Source organism: Hylobates moloch, unplaced genomic scaffold (assembly GCF_009828535.3).
Source record: "Hylobates moloch isolate HMO894 unplaced genomic scaffold, HMol_V3 SCAFFOLD_6, whole genome shotgun sequence".
NCBI classification, from domain to species: Eukaryota; Metazoa; Chordata; class Mammalia; order Primates; family Hylobatidae; genus Hylobates; species Hylobates moloch.
Genome location: NW_026652281.1, coordinates 23,074,046 through 23,090,731, shown reverse-complemented (window position 1 = coordinate 23,090,731; position 16,686 = coordinate 23,074,046). Strand labels below are relative to the sequence as shown.

General features: G+C 32.7%; 1 long non-coding RNA gene across 1 annotated transcript in view; it reads left to right on the top strand.

Annotated features, from left to right (window-relative positions):
* The window catches only part of LOC131383766 (uncharacterized), a 43,151-nt gene extending 37,025 nt beyond the window's left edge, over positions 1-6,126 (top strand). The window contains exon 3 of the long non-coding RNA XR_009214022.1: positions 4,857-6,126. This is a non-coding gene — a long non-coding RNA (uncharacterized LOC131383766). The remainder of the gene's footprint in view (positions 1-4,856) is intronic.
* Positions 6,127-16,686: the final 10,560 nt, after the last annotated feature.

The window sequence follows — 16,686 nt, the reverse complement described above, 5'->3', positions numbered from 1 at the left end:
AGGCTGAGGCGGGATAATCACTTGAACCCGCTTCACTGATCATTAGAGAAATGCAAATCAAAACCACAATGAGATACCATCTCACAACAGTCAGAATGACTATTAAAAAGTCAAAAAAAAAAAAAAAAAACAGATGTTGGTAAGGTTGCAGAGAAAAGGGAACACTTATACACTGTTGCAGGGAGTGTAAATTAATTCAGTCATTGTGGAAAGCAGTATGGTGATTCCTCCAAGAGCTAAAAGCAAAACTACCATTCATCCCAGCAATCCCATTACTGGGTATATACCCAGAGGAATATAAATCATTCTACCATAAAATCACATGCATGCAAATGTTCATTGCAGCACTAGTCGCAATAGCAAAGACATGGAATCAACCTAAATGCCCATCAATTACAGATTGGATAAAGTAAATGTGGTACATATACACCATGGAATACTATACAGCCATAAAAACGAATGAGATAATGTATTTTGAGGGAACATGGATGGAGCTGGAGGCTATTATCCTTAGCAAAATAATGCAGGAACAGAAATCCAAATACCATATGTTCTCACATATAAGTGGGAGCTAAGTGATGAGAACTCATGAACACAGAGAAGTGAGAACAACTGACACTGGGGCCTACTTCAGGGTATAGGGTGAGAGGAGGCAGAGGAGCAGAAATGATAACTATTGGATACTGAACTAAATACCCGGGTGATGAAATAATCTGTACAGTGAACCCAAGTGACGTGAGTTTACCCACGTAACGAAGCTTCACATGTCCCCCTGAGCCTAAAAGTTAAAAAAAAAATAAAAGGTTTTCAGTGACCAAGTATATATGAGAAACATAACATGTCCTGTACCCACTGTAGAGTAACAATGTATATTTCATTATGAAGACCTATGCTACAGAAGTCAGAGTAGCCAATTAAACCTATAGACTAATTTTAAATATAAAATTTAAAAGAGATTTCTTTTCTATCCTTTATTATACTTTTTATCCTCCTGTGGAGCTAATATTACACAGAGCATATTCTAAAAAATGCTGGTTGGAAGATTTTCCAAATTTATAATGTACTAAAGTTTGTAGCTGCATCACATCCCTTTGGAGGTGTAAGTGGGTGTAAATCAAATCTATAAACCTTTGCAGTTAGTCTTTTGAGTGCCTCAAAAAGTGTTTCTGCAAATATCAACTTAATAAACAAACAGCAACATCTGAGTTTTCATTACGATGAAGTCCATAAAGTCTGTAGCCACTAACTAAGCTGCACATATGGTTAATTAGAAGTATCATCAAGCTTTATTGAAAAGCATAATATTTACATCAACGTTAACATTTGAGTTATGCTGGATTTGGGCTACTGTGAAGGCTAAGATTTAATGGTAAGAATTAGCATGTAGTGGAGATTATTACAAGATTTTCACTCAAATTATTAATATCCAGAAAATGCTTGCAACAACCAGAAAAGGGAATAAGATGATGGCATTACTCTAACTTTTAAAAATTGATATGCTATTTTTTGACACTGAGAACCCTATGCATTACTTACATTTGTGTGTGCATATGCATGTTTATATGTGTGTACGAGTGGGTGTGAAGTCACTCAGTACTTCAAGTCCCAATGTTTTCATTGGGCATGCTCCTAACTTGTCATAATCTGGATAATAAACGCTGGTTGGAAGATTTAACTACCAAGTACTTTTGAGGTTATTTTCTAAAATGTAAAGTTGAAATCATGTTGGCTATTGTTATTTGCTCCTTGGGAAGTACATATAGTCTCATTTAAATATGGTATTTCCTTTTGCTGCCTTTTTGGACACCACTGACAATTGTTAAAGATACTTACGTCAGTTTTTGTCTTTCAAAAAATCTGTTACTATCTTGGGAATAAGGTTTGTCTTTTTTTTTTTTTTTTTTTGAAAGACAAAACTTAAGTCGGTTTTGTCTTCTAATAAAATTTGTTACTATCTTTGGAATAAAATTTGTCTTTTGTTTTGTTTTGCTTTGTTTTAAATTTTCTCCCCCATTGCAGCATTGATTACAAAGAAGGAATTTCATAAGTTCTATGACTTCTTGAAGGTCCCAGGGCTCATGGGTCTCTCCTAAACATAATAGAATTTGCAGAAATATACAGGCAACAGCTAGAAGATTGAACATTTTACTTTTCATTCAGTTGATAGATACTCTTAAGATTTTTATGGAAATGTAACATAGATAAGTACATGAATACAACAATAAAACTTGGCTAATTTTCACAAAGTGAACATACTATGTGACCAAGACCCAAAACTTGAATATTATCAGCACAAATCCCTCCATGTCACTATCAGTCACTATCTCCACCAAGTAAACCATTATCATGACTTCAGCATATAGTTGCATCACAGAATTATATAGTATATTCTCTTCTGGGAGGATTTGGCTTCTTCAACTAAATACTGATTTTTTTTTTTTTTTGAGATTTATCCACAGTATGTGTACCAATGGCTTATTTTCAATGCTGTGTAACACCATTCCATTGTAATTTGTTTATCCATTCTTCTATACATGAACATTTGGATTGTTTACACTTTTTGGCTTTTATAAACAGTCCTGCTATAAACATTCTTGTGCATTTTGGGGGGCATTCACTCTGAAGTAGAACTACTGGGTCTTAGGGTATGAAAAAGACTGGGTAAAGTAGATACTGTCAAATTCTTTTCTGGAGTGATTTTATCAATTTATTCACCAGCTTTGTAGGAGAATTCAAACTGCCCCACGTGGTCACCAACACTTGATAATGTCACTTGAACAATTTTTAGCCAGTATGTTTTGTCAGTTCAATTTTTGTAATTTTTGAAATGTAATTCTCAATCAATTTTAATGAAGTACAATATAGATACAATAAAATGCATGCATTTAAAGTGATGTTGATAACAAATTTATACATCTGTGTAATTATCATATCAATACAAACAGGAAACATATCTATCACTCTCGAAAACTCCTTTGTGCCCCTTTTTAGTCAATGCCCTCAACACTCACTGCAGGAAGCCATGACCTGATTTATGTCAATGTAGAATAGTGTTGCTTAATGTTAGACTTTACATAAATTTAATCATACAGTATGTACTCTTTCGTATCTACTTCTATTAGAAATAAAGTTTTTAGTTAATCTATGTTTTTATGCATATCAGTAATTCATTTCTTCATATAGCTGTGTAGTAGTCCATTATATAGATACACACCACAAGTCATTTATCATCCACTCACCTATTGATGAACTTTAAAGTTGTTTCAAATTTTTTTGTGTTAACAATAATGCTGTTATGAACATTCACATGCAAGTCTTTGTGTGGTTATCTTCATTGAGTGTATCATGTGACAAGGTATATTTAATTTTACAAGAAAATTCTAGCCTCTTTTCCAAAGTGATTATACAAAGTGATTATAACATTTTAGACACTCAACAGCAATATATGAGTCATAAGTACTCCACAGTCCTGCCAACATTTGATATTGACAATTTTTTAATGTTAGCCATTCCAATTGTGCAAATTTGTGTTTTGTTATGGTTTTAATTTGCATTTCTTCATGAACAATTATGCTGAACATTTTCAAAGTGACTTTAAACATTCTACTGGTGATTTGTTAATCTTCTCTTGTGATATGTTCTTTTCAATCTTTGGCCCTCTTTTTATTGGGTTGCTTGCTTTTATATTATTGACTTGTAAGAGCTCTTCATATCGTCTGCATAGAAGTTCTTGTTGGATACATGCACATGTAGAGTAAATATATCTTCCCAGGTTGTAAATGGCCTTTGGGTTTTCTTTAGCAGACTTTTGAAGAAACAGAGGATTTTAATTTTGAGGAAGTTCGATTTATATTTTCTTTTTTGCTTAGTGCTTTTTCTTACTTCCCCCCTAAAAAAAATCTTTGCATACTCCAATGTATGAAGATTTCCCCCTGCATTTTCCTCTAGAATGTTACAGTTTTACCTTTTATTTTTAGGTAATAAAAACAAATTATTCGCCAATGATCTATTTCAAATTAATATTTATGTAGAGTATGAGATGGGGTACATGTTTTATTTTTTTTTCATATGGCTATATAGACATTCCAGCATCGTTTATGGAAAAGACTCATTTTATCTCATTAACTTATTGGTGCTTGGCTAAAATGTAATGAACCATACATGGCTTTACTTCTGGATTCTATTCTGCTCCACTGACACTCTATGTCTTTCTACCAATAATACTTATCAAGATTACTTTAGCGTTATAGAGATCTTCAAATTAGAAAATGTGATTGCTTTAACTTTATTCACTTTCAAAACATCATTGTTGGCTCTTCTATGTCCTATGCTTTTACAAATTCTACAAATATGTCTGCTCACATTTTGATTGGGACTGTGTTAAATCTACATAGACTTTTTGTGGGAGAATGAATTAGTTAACAACGTTGAATCTTCTAATAAACTCTTGAACAAAGTAAATCTCAGCATTTATTTGTGTCTCGTGTAAGTTCTCTGAAAAATGTTTTCAGTTTTCAGTATAAAAATTCTGCATATTTTTGTTAAATTTGTTCCAAAATATTTTGGACTTTAGTGCTACTAGACATAATATTTCTGAGTTTTAATTTTATTTCATAACTTCATTCCCATTATTTCTTGCTAGTAAATGTAAATACTATTGATCATTGTATATTGGTGTTTGTTCTGTGATTTTTACTAAATTTACTTATTTTTTCTAGTAGGGTTTTTTGGTAATTTTTAAGGATTTTCTCTGCACATTATCATATCATTTCTGAATAGAGACTGCTTTATTTCTTCTTTTCAAAGTTTCTAACTTTTATTATTTCTTTCTTTTTTTTTTTAACTATACTTTCTAGGACCTCCAGTACAATTTTGAAGAGAAGTGGCAAGAATGGACATCCTTTATTTTTTTTCTCAAATGTAAGATAAACAAAACAGCATGGTACTGGTACAAAACAGACACATAAACCAATGGAACAGCATAGAGAACCCAGAAATAAGAACTCATGCCTACAACTATCTGATCTTCGACAAACCTGACAAAAACAAGCAATGGGGAAAGGATTCCCTATTCAATAAATGGCGCTGGAATAACTGGCTACCGATATGCAGAAGATTGTACATGAATAAAATTTAACTTATACCATGTACAAAAATTAACTCAGGTGAATAAAGACTTAAATTTAAAACCCCAAACCAAAAAAACCCTGGAAGACAACCTAGGAGATACCATTCAGAATACAGGCACAGGCAAAGATTTCATGATGAAGATGCCAAAAGTAATTGCAACAAAAGCAAAAATTGACAAATTGGATCTAATTAAACTAAAGAGCTTCTGAACAGCAAAATAAACTATCAACAGAGTAAATAGACAACCTACGGAATGGGAGAAAATTTTCCAAACTATGCATCCAATGAAGGTCTAATATCCAGCATCTATAAGCAACTTAAACATATTTATAAGAAACAAAAACAACCCATTAAAAAGTGGGCAAATGACATGAATAGACACTTTTTAAAAGAAGACATATGTGCAGCAAACAATCACATGAAAAAAAAGCTCAACATCACTTATTATTAGAGAAATACAAATCAAAACCACAATGAGATACCATCTCACAGCAGTCAGAATGGCTATTACTAAAACGTTTAAAAAATAACAGATGCAGGCGAGGTTGTGGATAAAAAGGAATGCTACACTGTTGGTGGGAGTTCAAATTAGTTCAGCCATTGTGGAAAGTGCTATGGCAATTCCTCAAAGACCTAAGGACAGAAATAAAATTTGACCCAGAAATCCCACTACTGGGTGTATATCCAAAGAAATAAAAACCCTCTATTATAAAGACACATGCATGTGTATGTTCATTGTGGCACTATTCATAATAGCAAAGACGTGGAATCAACCTAAATGCCCATCAGCGATAGACTGGATAAAGAAAATGTGGTACACATACAGCATTTAATACTATACAGCCATAAAGAAGAACAAAATTATGTCCTTTGCCAGAACATGGATGGAGCTGGAGGCCGTTATCCTTAGCAAACTAACGCAGGAACAGAAAACTAAATATCTCATGTTCTCACTTATAAGTGGGAGCTACATGATGAAAACACATGGACACAGAGGGGAACAACACACAGTGGGGCCTATTGAAGGGTGGAGGGAAGGAGGAGGCAGAGAGTCAGGAAAAATAACTAATGGGTACTAGGCTTAATACCTGGGTGATGAAATACTCTGTGCAACAAACCCCCATGACACATATTTACTTATGTAACAAACCTGTACATGTACCCCTGAACTTAAAATAAAAGTTAAAAATAATCAGTCTTTTATCCTTAAGTATGATGTTAACTACAGAATATTTTATAGACTCACTTTATCAGATTGAGGAAGTTTCATTTCATAACTTTTTGAGAATTTTTATCAAATAGGGTATCAAATTTTATCACTCTTTTCCTGCAAGATTGAAACGATTATATGATTAGTTTGCTGAATTTTGAGTTAGGCTGATTTTTTTTCAGAGCTTGAACTAAGCTTGCATTCTTCAGATGAATCCCTTTTGGTCATGATTTCGTAACTGTTTATATATTGCTCGATTTTATTTTCTAAAATTTTAAATGATTTTTGCACCTTCATGCAGAATATTGGCCTGTAATTTTATTTTCTTGTGAAATTTTGGTCAAGATTTTATTTCATGGTTACGCTTCCTCATAAAATTAGTTTGGAATTAATCTCTTCTTCTCTATTTTTAAATATATTTTGAGTAAAATTAGTCTTATTTCTTCCTTAAGTGTTGGTTAATGCAGTAGTAAAAATATGTGGGGCTAAATTTTTTTATTGGGAAATATTTTGATTATGAATTCAAATTTACATTTTTTCACTCAGTTTGGATTAGTTGTATTTTTCAAGGATTATGACCATTTCATCTCAGTTATCAAATTTATTCACATGAAATTGTTTATAACGTTTTCTATTAACATTTTAATGCCTGTGAAATTTGTAGTTACGTTATCTCTTATTTCTGATATTTAAATATTATTTCTCTTTGCTTAATTAATCTTGCTAGAAGTGTATGAATTTTTAAATTTTTCAAAGAACCATCTCTTAGCTTTAATTTCTCTATTATCTATTTTATTAATATCTGTTCCTATTTTATTATTTCACTGCTTCTTCAGATGGATACTCAGGTCATTTGTTTTAACCTCTAATACACTGCTATGGTTTGAATGTTTTTGTTCTCTCTAAAACTCATGTTGAAACTTAATGCCTGATGCAATTAATGAATTAATGCCATTATAAAGGGCTTGATGCCGGGAGTTTGCTTATTCTTCCTCTGCCCTTCCATCTCCCACCATGTGATGACTGGTAAGAAGGCCCTTGCCAGATCTTGGCACGTTGATACCAAACTTCCCAACCTCCAGAACTGTGAACCAATATATTTCTAGTCATTATAAATTACCTAGTCTGCAGTTTTGTAATAGCAGCACAGAACAAAGAAATACAGATCCTCCCTGACTTAATGTTGAGGTTATGTTCTGATAAACTCATTGTAACTTGAAAATATTTTAAGTTGAAAATGCATTTAATAGACCTAAACTACGGAACATCATAGCTTAGCCTATCTTAAACATGCTCAGAACACTTACATTAGCCTACAGTTGGGCAAAATCATCTAACATCAAGCCTATTTTCTAATAAATCTTAAATAATTTTTAAATATATCATGTAATTTATTGAATACTGTACTGAAAGTGAAAAACAGAATGGTTGTGTAGGTGCTCACCATTAATTTACAGAGTTGAAAGTCCACTGGACTTGAAGCTTGAGACATTAAGCTAAAATCTATTGCTGGGTGATAAGGATGCTACAGCAACTGGGTTATCAATTTCTTACTCTTCTGATGAAACTTCCGAATAGTTGGTAGAAGGCACTGAGACACTGACATATTGATTTAGCAGGCATAGTGTTCTTCAGATAGACATTGAGTATTGGTTACTTATCCTCATGATTGCTTAGCTGACTAAGTAATCTTCATGATTACTTAGCTCACTTTCACTGCCCAGCATCAGGAGATAGTATTATACCACATATTACTAGCCTAGGAAAAGATCAAAATTCCAAATTTCAAGTACAGTTTCTACTGAATGTATATCACATTTGCACCATTGTAAAGTAAAAAGTTGTAAGTTGAATCATAAGTTGGGGACCATCTGTACATTAATTCAAAGCTATAAATTTCCCCTTAAGCACTGCTTTGGCTATATTCCACAAATATTCATATAATTATTATTCAGTTCAAAACATTATAAGTCCCCATACGATTTGTTCTTTGACCCATAGATTATTCAGAAGTGTATTAATTTTCTTCCCAATATGTGGGTCTTTTCTGTATATAGTTAACTCTTGAACAATATGGGTCTGAACTTTGTGGGTCCACTTATACATGGATTTTCTTCCACCTCTGCCATCCCAGAGACACAAGACTAACCCCTCCTCTTCTTCCTCCTTCTTAGCGTACTCAGCATGAAGATGACAAAGATGAAGACCTACATAATAATCCACTTCCACTTAATGAATAGTAAATATTTTTTCTTCCTTGTAATTTTGTTAATAACATTTTCTTTTCTCTAGTTTACTTTATTGTAAGAATATAGTAGATAATGTTTTTATGCTTTCTGTTGGCACATTATGTATTTTTCCAGTCACTTGGTTTCACATTACTTTTGTATTTATGTTTAAAGTGCATCTCTTGTAGGAGAGAGATAACTGAGCCCTTCTTTTTTAAAAACAAGCTTTCTGACACTATCTTTGATGTGGAGTGTTTAAGTTATTTATATTTAATGTATTTTTATATGATTGGGATTCAGTCCCACAATTTACTATTCATTTTCCATTGCCTTTTATGGGTTTTCTTTGTTCCTCTATTGTTTCCTTCATTCTTTATTTTGAGCAAAATAATTTTTTAAAGTTTATTTCATTTTCTTGACTTCCCTACCTCTTTATTTTCTTAGTGGTTGCTCTTGGGGTAAGCTATACATCCTTATTTTATCAATACACATTTTGGTAAATATTTCAGCACTTCACACTTTCACCACTCTATACTTCGCATCTGACACTTCATACTCCACACTTTGTATTTCTCACTTAATATTTCACAAAGATAATATTGAAATAGCATAATTTTATTCACCCTACCCTTTGCCCTTTGTACTACTGTCATGTCTTTTGTTTCTACTTACCACATGAACTCTGTGTTATATTATGTTTGCTTTAAACCATTAGCTGTTTTTTAAGTAAATTACAAAGAGAAAAAGATTTTAAAATTTCCACACTTATTTAGCATTTTTTTGGTATGTATCATTCTTTCTTGTTAGGTATGAGTGAGTTTCCATCTGGTATTATGTTCATTCAGACTAAAAAATATCCTTTGTGTTTCTTATATCGCTTGCTGCTAAAGATAAATTATCTCATCTTTTTATCTAAAGTGTCTTTACATCTTTTATGTTTTTGAAGAATTTTCATTCTAGTCTCTATTGTTTATGGTAAGATAGCAATCATATCTCATTTATAGTATCATTGCCCTCTATTTAATGTGCCTTTCCTTCTTCTGGTTACTTTCCATGTTTTCTCCTTAATTCCTATTTCCAGCAGGCTGAATATGATGTGCTTAGGTATGATATACTTTGATCTCTAGCTTAGGGTATACTGAATTTCTTGGAACTGTAAGTAGATTTTTCTTTCACCAAATTTGATAATTTTATTTTCATTTTTTTAACTTTTATTTTAAATTCAGGAGTACGTGTACAGACTTGTTCCATAGATAAATGTGTGTCATGAGGTTTTTTTGTACAGATTATTTCATCATGCAGGTATTAAGCCTAGTACCCATTAGTTATTTTTCCTAATCTTCTCCCTCCTCCCACCCTCTACCCTTTGATAGGCTCTAGTGTGTGTTGTTTCCTTCTAAGTGTCTATGTGTTCTCATCATTTAGCTCCGACTTATAAGTGAGAACATGCAATATTTGGTGTTCTGTTCCTGCATTAGTTTGCTAAGGAAAATGGCCTCCAGATCCATCCATGTCTCTGCAAAGGAACTGATCTTATTATTTCTAATGGCTGCAAGTTTCATTCATTATTTCTTCAAAATTTTTTGGTCAGTCCTTCCTTCCTTTCCAACATTTCTGACTCAAATGTTACATATTTTACATCATTTGTTACTTCTCCCATATTTCTGAGTCTGATTATTTTAAAAATTTTTGTCAAAAAGAAATGATCATCAGATTAGAGAAGATCTATCTGCCCTTAAGTTCACTAATATTTACCATCTATACTTTGTTAAGGTCATACTGTAAACATTTTTATTCATTTATTATACTTTTCAGTTCTAGTATTTTCATTCTTGTTTTTTTACAGTTAACATTTCTCTTTTGAAATTTCCTCTCTGTTGACTCATTAAAACTATTTTTTTCCATATTTGACCTGGTTTGGTTTTTTTGTTGCTCTGTCATTGCGGAGAAATTGTTCCCAGGAAGCTAATGTCATCACTGAATAATGATATATTAGTCAATTTTCATGCTGCTGATAAAGACACACCTGAAACTGGGTAATCTATAAAGAAAAAGAGGTTTAATGGACTCACAGTTCCACGTGGCTGGGGATGCCTCACAGTCATGGCAGAAGGCGATAGGCGTGTCTTACATGGCAGCAGACAAGAGAAAATGAGAGCCAAGTGAAAGGGGAAACCCCTAATAAAACCATCAGATCTCGTGAGACTTAATCACTGCCATGAGAACAGTATGGGAGAAACCACCCCCACGATTCGATTATCTCCCACCAGGTCTCTCCTACAACATGTGGGAATTTTGCTGCTTGGCTAAAACTTACACTAAAATGTAAAGAGAAATGATAATGCCAGGCATTCTTGTCTTGTTTCTGGTCTTAAGGGAAGATTTTAATAGTGCACAGTGAAGTATAATGTTTGCTGTAAGTTTTTTTTTTTTTAAATCAGATTAAAGATGTTTCTTTTTGTTTCAGGTTTGCTAAGAGTTTCTATCTTGAATGGATAGTCAATTTCCTCAAATCATATTTTCTGCATCTTTTCTCTCATTTCATTATGTGGCAAATTACACTAATGGTATTGTGATGTTAAATCAACCTTATATTATTAGATTGACTACCTTTGACATGAGATATTTTGTTCAGATTTTTTTGCAGCCATGAAATGCCCTATAATTTTGAGTAACATCAAGTAACTCAAAGTATTATCTCATCAGATTTTAATGTTGAGGTTATGCTAGTGGTAAAGATCATCTCTGTGTCTTTTTCTATTATTTTTTCCATTTTTGCTTCTGATCTTGTTTTTGTTTTTTGCATACCTGGTAAATTCTGATTGAATATGAGATATTGTACATGAAAAATTATTGAGGATCTTGATGATTAGACAGATAAAGTGAGGTCAGATTACCTCAATCAAACCAGGGGCTATGTTGGCACCAGGCTAGATTATATTTTTTGTAAAAACTGTGTCTATCATTGGTTCACATTATCCCCTTGTGTATTACATAGTACTCTGGATTTCAACTGAGATCCTGGGTTGTTTACTAGGGTCCCTTCTACTTGGAAGATTCTAATCAATATTTTTTTTTTTCAGCATGGTGAGACTACAGAAATCTCATTCTGCTTTTCAAAAGCTTTCTGCTTATCTTCTCAGCAATTTTCCCTGTGAGGTTTATATATTTGGAAAATGTGTTTTGAGGAAAACCTCAAGTATGAAGCTCAGTTCTCCACATCTTCCTTCCCTCTGGACCTTAGTCCCTTAAGTCCTAACTATATTGGCAGTCCTAGACTTTAGACTCTAATTTTTGTCTCCCTAGCCCAGTGAAGTTGCCAGAGGTATGGCTGGCTGCTCAGATTCTTATCTGTGGGCCCATTCGCATGTCTTTAGCCTTTCCATCTTTGTCAAGTATCAACAGGTACCACTATGAGAAAAGTGGCCAGCACAATGTGAGTTTCCCAGTCTTTGATTCCTTTAAATCTATAATCTTGGCTCTCTAATACTTGGTTGCCTTAGCATTTCTCTGATGCCTTCAAACAGAAGATTTATACTTTTTTTTTTAATCTAAGAAGGGAAAAATCTTCTGCCAAATGGTAATTCACTATATTTGAAGTTGAAAGTTGTTCAATCCAGGCATTTAATATTTTGTCGATAAGTCCAAAGAATTGATGGCTACAGATTTATTGCTATGAATGAGATTCAAAAGTGCCTTTGAGGGAACTGCCTCATATGGTACATTCTGTCTTATAGGGGGGAAGAGAAAGTTTTGGGACCCCAAAGAGCATAATTTTGCATTAACAGAATTACAGTATTTATCAGAACTTGGAAGTATTTACATGCATTTTTGTTCTCAATTGTGCAAATACTTTTTCCCTCTCAGTTACGGACAGTTAAATAGCAACACGACTATTTCAATATTTCTTCCTACATTGGGGATGAGACAGTTTATTCATAGTACTTTAATTATTACCATCAAATGAATACATTATCTTCTCTTTCATTCCCTCTCTCATGTTTTCTCTGTAGGGATTGATTCTTAGATAGAAAACATCATCTCTGCATATTCATAATGATACATAAGTGAGTTACATAGGAGAATGAAATGTAAATGAAGATAATGAAACCTTTATGACCTAGAAATGGCATAGTATTTATGTAGTAGTTCTTGACAAATAAGCAAATTAGGGTGTTTGTTTAAGCAATATATCCCAGGAGTCACACATCATATCAACAAGAGGTTAGCTTATTTTTGTATTAACTCAACACAAAAAAGAGTATAAAACTTTTTGAAATATATGGAAATATTTAAAATACTAGCTTTAAATTATGGAAACAGTTCCTAGGTATACTAAGAAATTGTTTATTACGGTAGCTAATAATGGAGTATAAGTTATAATGCTATCCATACCAGAAGAAAAACTACATTAAAGAAGTGGCATTGTAAGAGTACATCAAGAATCACTTTAAAATTGGATCCATAGGAATGCAGAATTTTTTTTATATCTTTGCAGTATGCACTATTTTTTATTTCATTATAATGATTTACCACTACAAGAGTAGGGAAAAAATAATTTATTTCAATATTCTTACTCATTAAAGTGTTGGGAATAAAAGAATCCAATAAACATTGGCTTTTTAAAAATAGTCATAAGAGGTTTTTTTGTGTTGTATCATCTATGAATAATTTCTCCTCTATATACACAAATTCTATTTAACTGAAAATTAGAATAACAAACAGCTGACCAAGTTTTGACTTTTGATATTTAAAATGTAAACATTTTCTTTTCTTAGAAAATGATATTTGTTAGACATTAAAGGCTCCTAAACAATGTTAAAACAATTTTTAAAAATTTCCAAGCATAGGTCACATCCTTCTGTAAATATTTTGATTCTTCCTTGTACTCAAGAGTACATAAATCTCTAAAGGTGGCATTTTCCTAACTTTTGAGTATGCTGCCACTGTAACTTGGATATATACAGCTTTGTATATTGTGATTGAGGTTGAAGCAGTTTTCCTAAAGGAGCACTCTATTTTATGGTTTTCAAATTGTTATCCTACATATAATTGACATTCCCAAGCATTTTATTCCTTTTGTCTTGGTTGACTATCCCTAAAACATTTCATCAACAAAATTATTTTTTTCAAAAAAGAAGAAAAAGAAAATCCTGATACCCTTGTCTAACTGAGGATTCATAATAAATTTTATTCAGAAATTGTTCACATGAAAATTTTACACCAGCAACCTGCAAAAATAGAGTAAGTTAACTTGGCATGAAAGAATAAATGAAAGCAACTCCTTGGTAGCTGATTTTGAGTAATTGAGAGAAGTATTTTATAATTATGATTCTGGTTTATTTAAAAGTCAACTTTCTTGTGGAAGAAATAATGGATGTTGTATTTACGAAGGACTTTGCTGTTTACTTTTATTAACATAAGTCTTGTATTCAAATTGAAAAGATACTCCTAAGAATATCAAATCATTAAGTTTAAATAAATTTTAGTGATTTTTCTGCATAGCTGAAAACATTAGTAGTTTAATGTCAGAACAGAAATTAAATTCAGGCGCAGAGAGCAAGATCAATTATACATGATTCTAAAAATACTTAAGGGTATAAAAACAAACTGGAATTTCTAGTTTAAAAAGGGAGAAGAACATTTTTCCTCCCTCTGCTTTTTCAACTATCACCACAACAAAAAAACAACGAAATAAAGAAGAAAATACTCTATCACAAGGGAAAGAATCAAATTTTTAAGAAAAAAATTAAGATCACTTGCCAAATATTGTTAAATGACAATCAAAATGAGGGATCACAGTGTATAGACTTCCTCAAAGTTAGATGACACAAAAAATCATCAGGATTAACTAGATTAATTATTAGATGAGATCTAGGGTTGTCTCTAAAAATGAAAAATCATCCCAGTAGAGATCCAGTTTGATATCTCGGAATAGTGAGGAAGCTAGAAATAAAACATCAAAAAAAAGTGTACCAAAAGATCCCAACATCAAAATAGAGGCTGCAGACTTCTTCAGATTTTCAAATTCTTCCTGATCCCTACCCCACTCCATGCCCACTTTGACCCCACATATCTTTCCATTAGCAGCTATTAACATTCAAAGATAAGTAATGTCATGCAAGAAGGTCATAGGCACACACCAAGTGCCACACGGTCCCAATATAACATAGCATTTATTAAGGAAAATTTTACAGCTGGAGAAATAGCAGGGTGATTGCAGCCCCCAAAGTCCCATTTTTCTCTACCACAGGATGGGCATAGATATTCTGTATGCATTAAAACCAAGGTTCTAGGAGAGAGGGTGTGACCTGATCAGCACACTGGACATGCAACTGAGCACTCCGAGGCTGAGTACCTAACACTATGGTATGTGTTTATGGATGTGCCTAAGATGGAGACTACAGAACACCTTGTTTCTCTAAGTCAGGAAAGGACACATTTTTAGGTCAAGGATCAGATAACATATATTTTATATGGAGGGAGCCTTCACTAGCCATATGGCCTCTGCTCTGTTGCAACTACTCAACTCTGCTGTGGTAGCACAAAAGCAGTCATAGACAGTACATAAAAAGTCGGGCATGGCTGTGTTTCAAATAAACTTTACTTATGGATACTAAAATTTGAATTCCATATAACTTTCATATTTCAAGAATTATCATTCTTCTTTGCATTTTTTAAACCCATATAAAAATATAAAAACCATTCTTAGCTCAGGTACCATGTAAAAACAGGCAGCAGGCTGGGTGTGGTTCATGGGTTGTGGTTATAGTGTTTCCTGATCCCTTTACTAAACAATAAGAAATATATCAAATTATCTCTAGGTCCTGAAACTTCACTAAGGAATATGCATAGTAAAGTCCAAGTCATGCAAACCAAAAGCCCTGGAAACGGTCTTACATGTCAGGAATGCTGACATGAGGCAAAGGCCTTGGCTCTCTGAAGGCCAGTTCAGTCTACTGAACTAGCTCTCAGCTAAGACATCAAAAGTTAGAAGGAAACGAGCCTCTAGAGCCGTCCAGACATGTCTCTCATCAGGTAATAATCACAAAAGCTCTAGCATAAAAATGACTCATTAAAACATGTTTGTTATAGAGGATAAAAAGGGAAATTACGAAGCACTTAAAAAGAAAAATGAAGGAGCAATATCATAAAAAGAATTAAAGAAACACAGGTAAAGTCAGAAAAATAGAAATAAGCTATAGAGGAGATAATATTTTAAACAGTGGGAAAAGAGTTATACATGTTCAAAGAAAGGGCTATAATACACAGAAATGGTTGAAAAAGGAGCATATAGATCTTAGGAAAGAAATTCAGGTGAATAAAAAATATGATGGTTCTAAAAGTCACTTTAAAAATAATGCATAAAAATAAGCATCACTGAAAACAAAATCAAAAGTGTAGTAGATGGAGTGTAACACATTACATAAATAAAACAGTAAAAAACCAAACACGAACATGACTATGGAGAAAATTATGACACAGCAAAAGATATTGAACTATATATAACTAGTGTTTCTAAGAACAGAAGAAAAATTACAAAATTCAAGTATGCAGTTAGGGTAAACTTCTCTGCAATATGGCAGGCTTAACTCTGCAGATTGAGTCTCATGATGTTACAGGAAAAATGGATACAGAGGGATTGATATAAGTGTGTGCATTTTGGTAAATTCCCTGGTCTTTAAAGATAAAGGAAGAATTGTATGGACATTCATTAATGAAAGAACAAACAAGTCATATACAAAGAGGAATATCAAGTGGTCTTTAGAGGTCTCCAAAGAAATATTCAGTTGCAGAAATAGTGTAGAGATGTCTACATGTTTCTTTAAAAAGTTAACTATTACCATAAATTTATATCTGAGGAAGTTGTCCTTCATATTTAAGGTAAAAGGTATAACTTCTCACTCTTATATAATAAAAAATGCCAAACAGGAAATAACAGAAAATTTTTAAAATGTAGAAAAATAGAAACTGTTGAAAACAAGGCTCAGGGAGAGTTGAATCCACTTATGCTAACATTGAAGATTAGAGAACTAAAGTATTCACAGTTATGCAATCAAATGTGCATGTTACACTTTTGGAAATGTTAAGATGACAATATAATTAAAAGTGGAGACT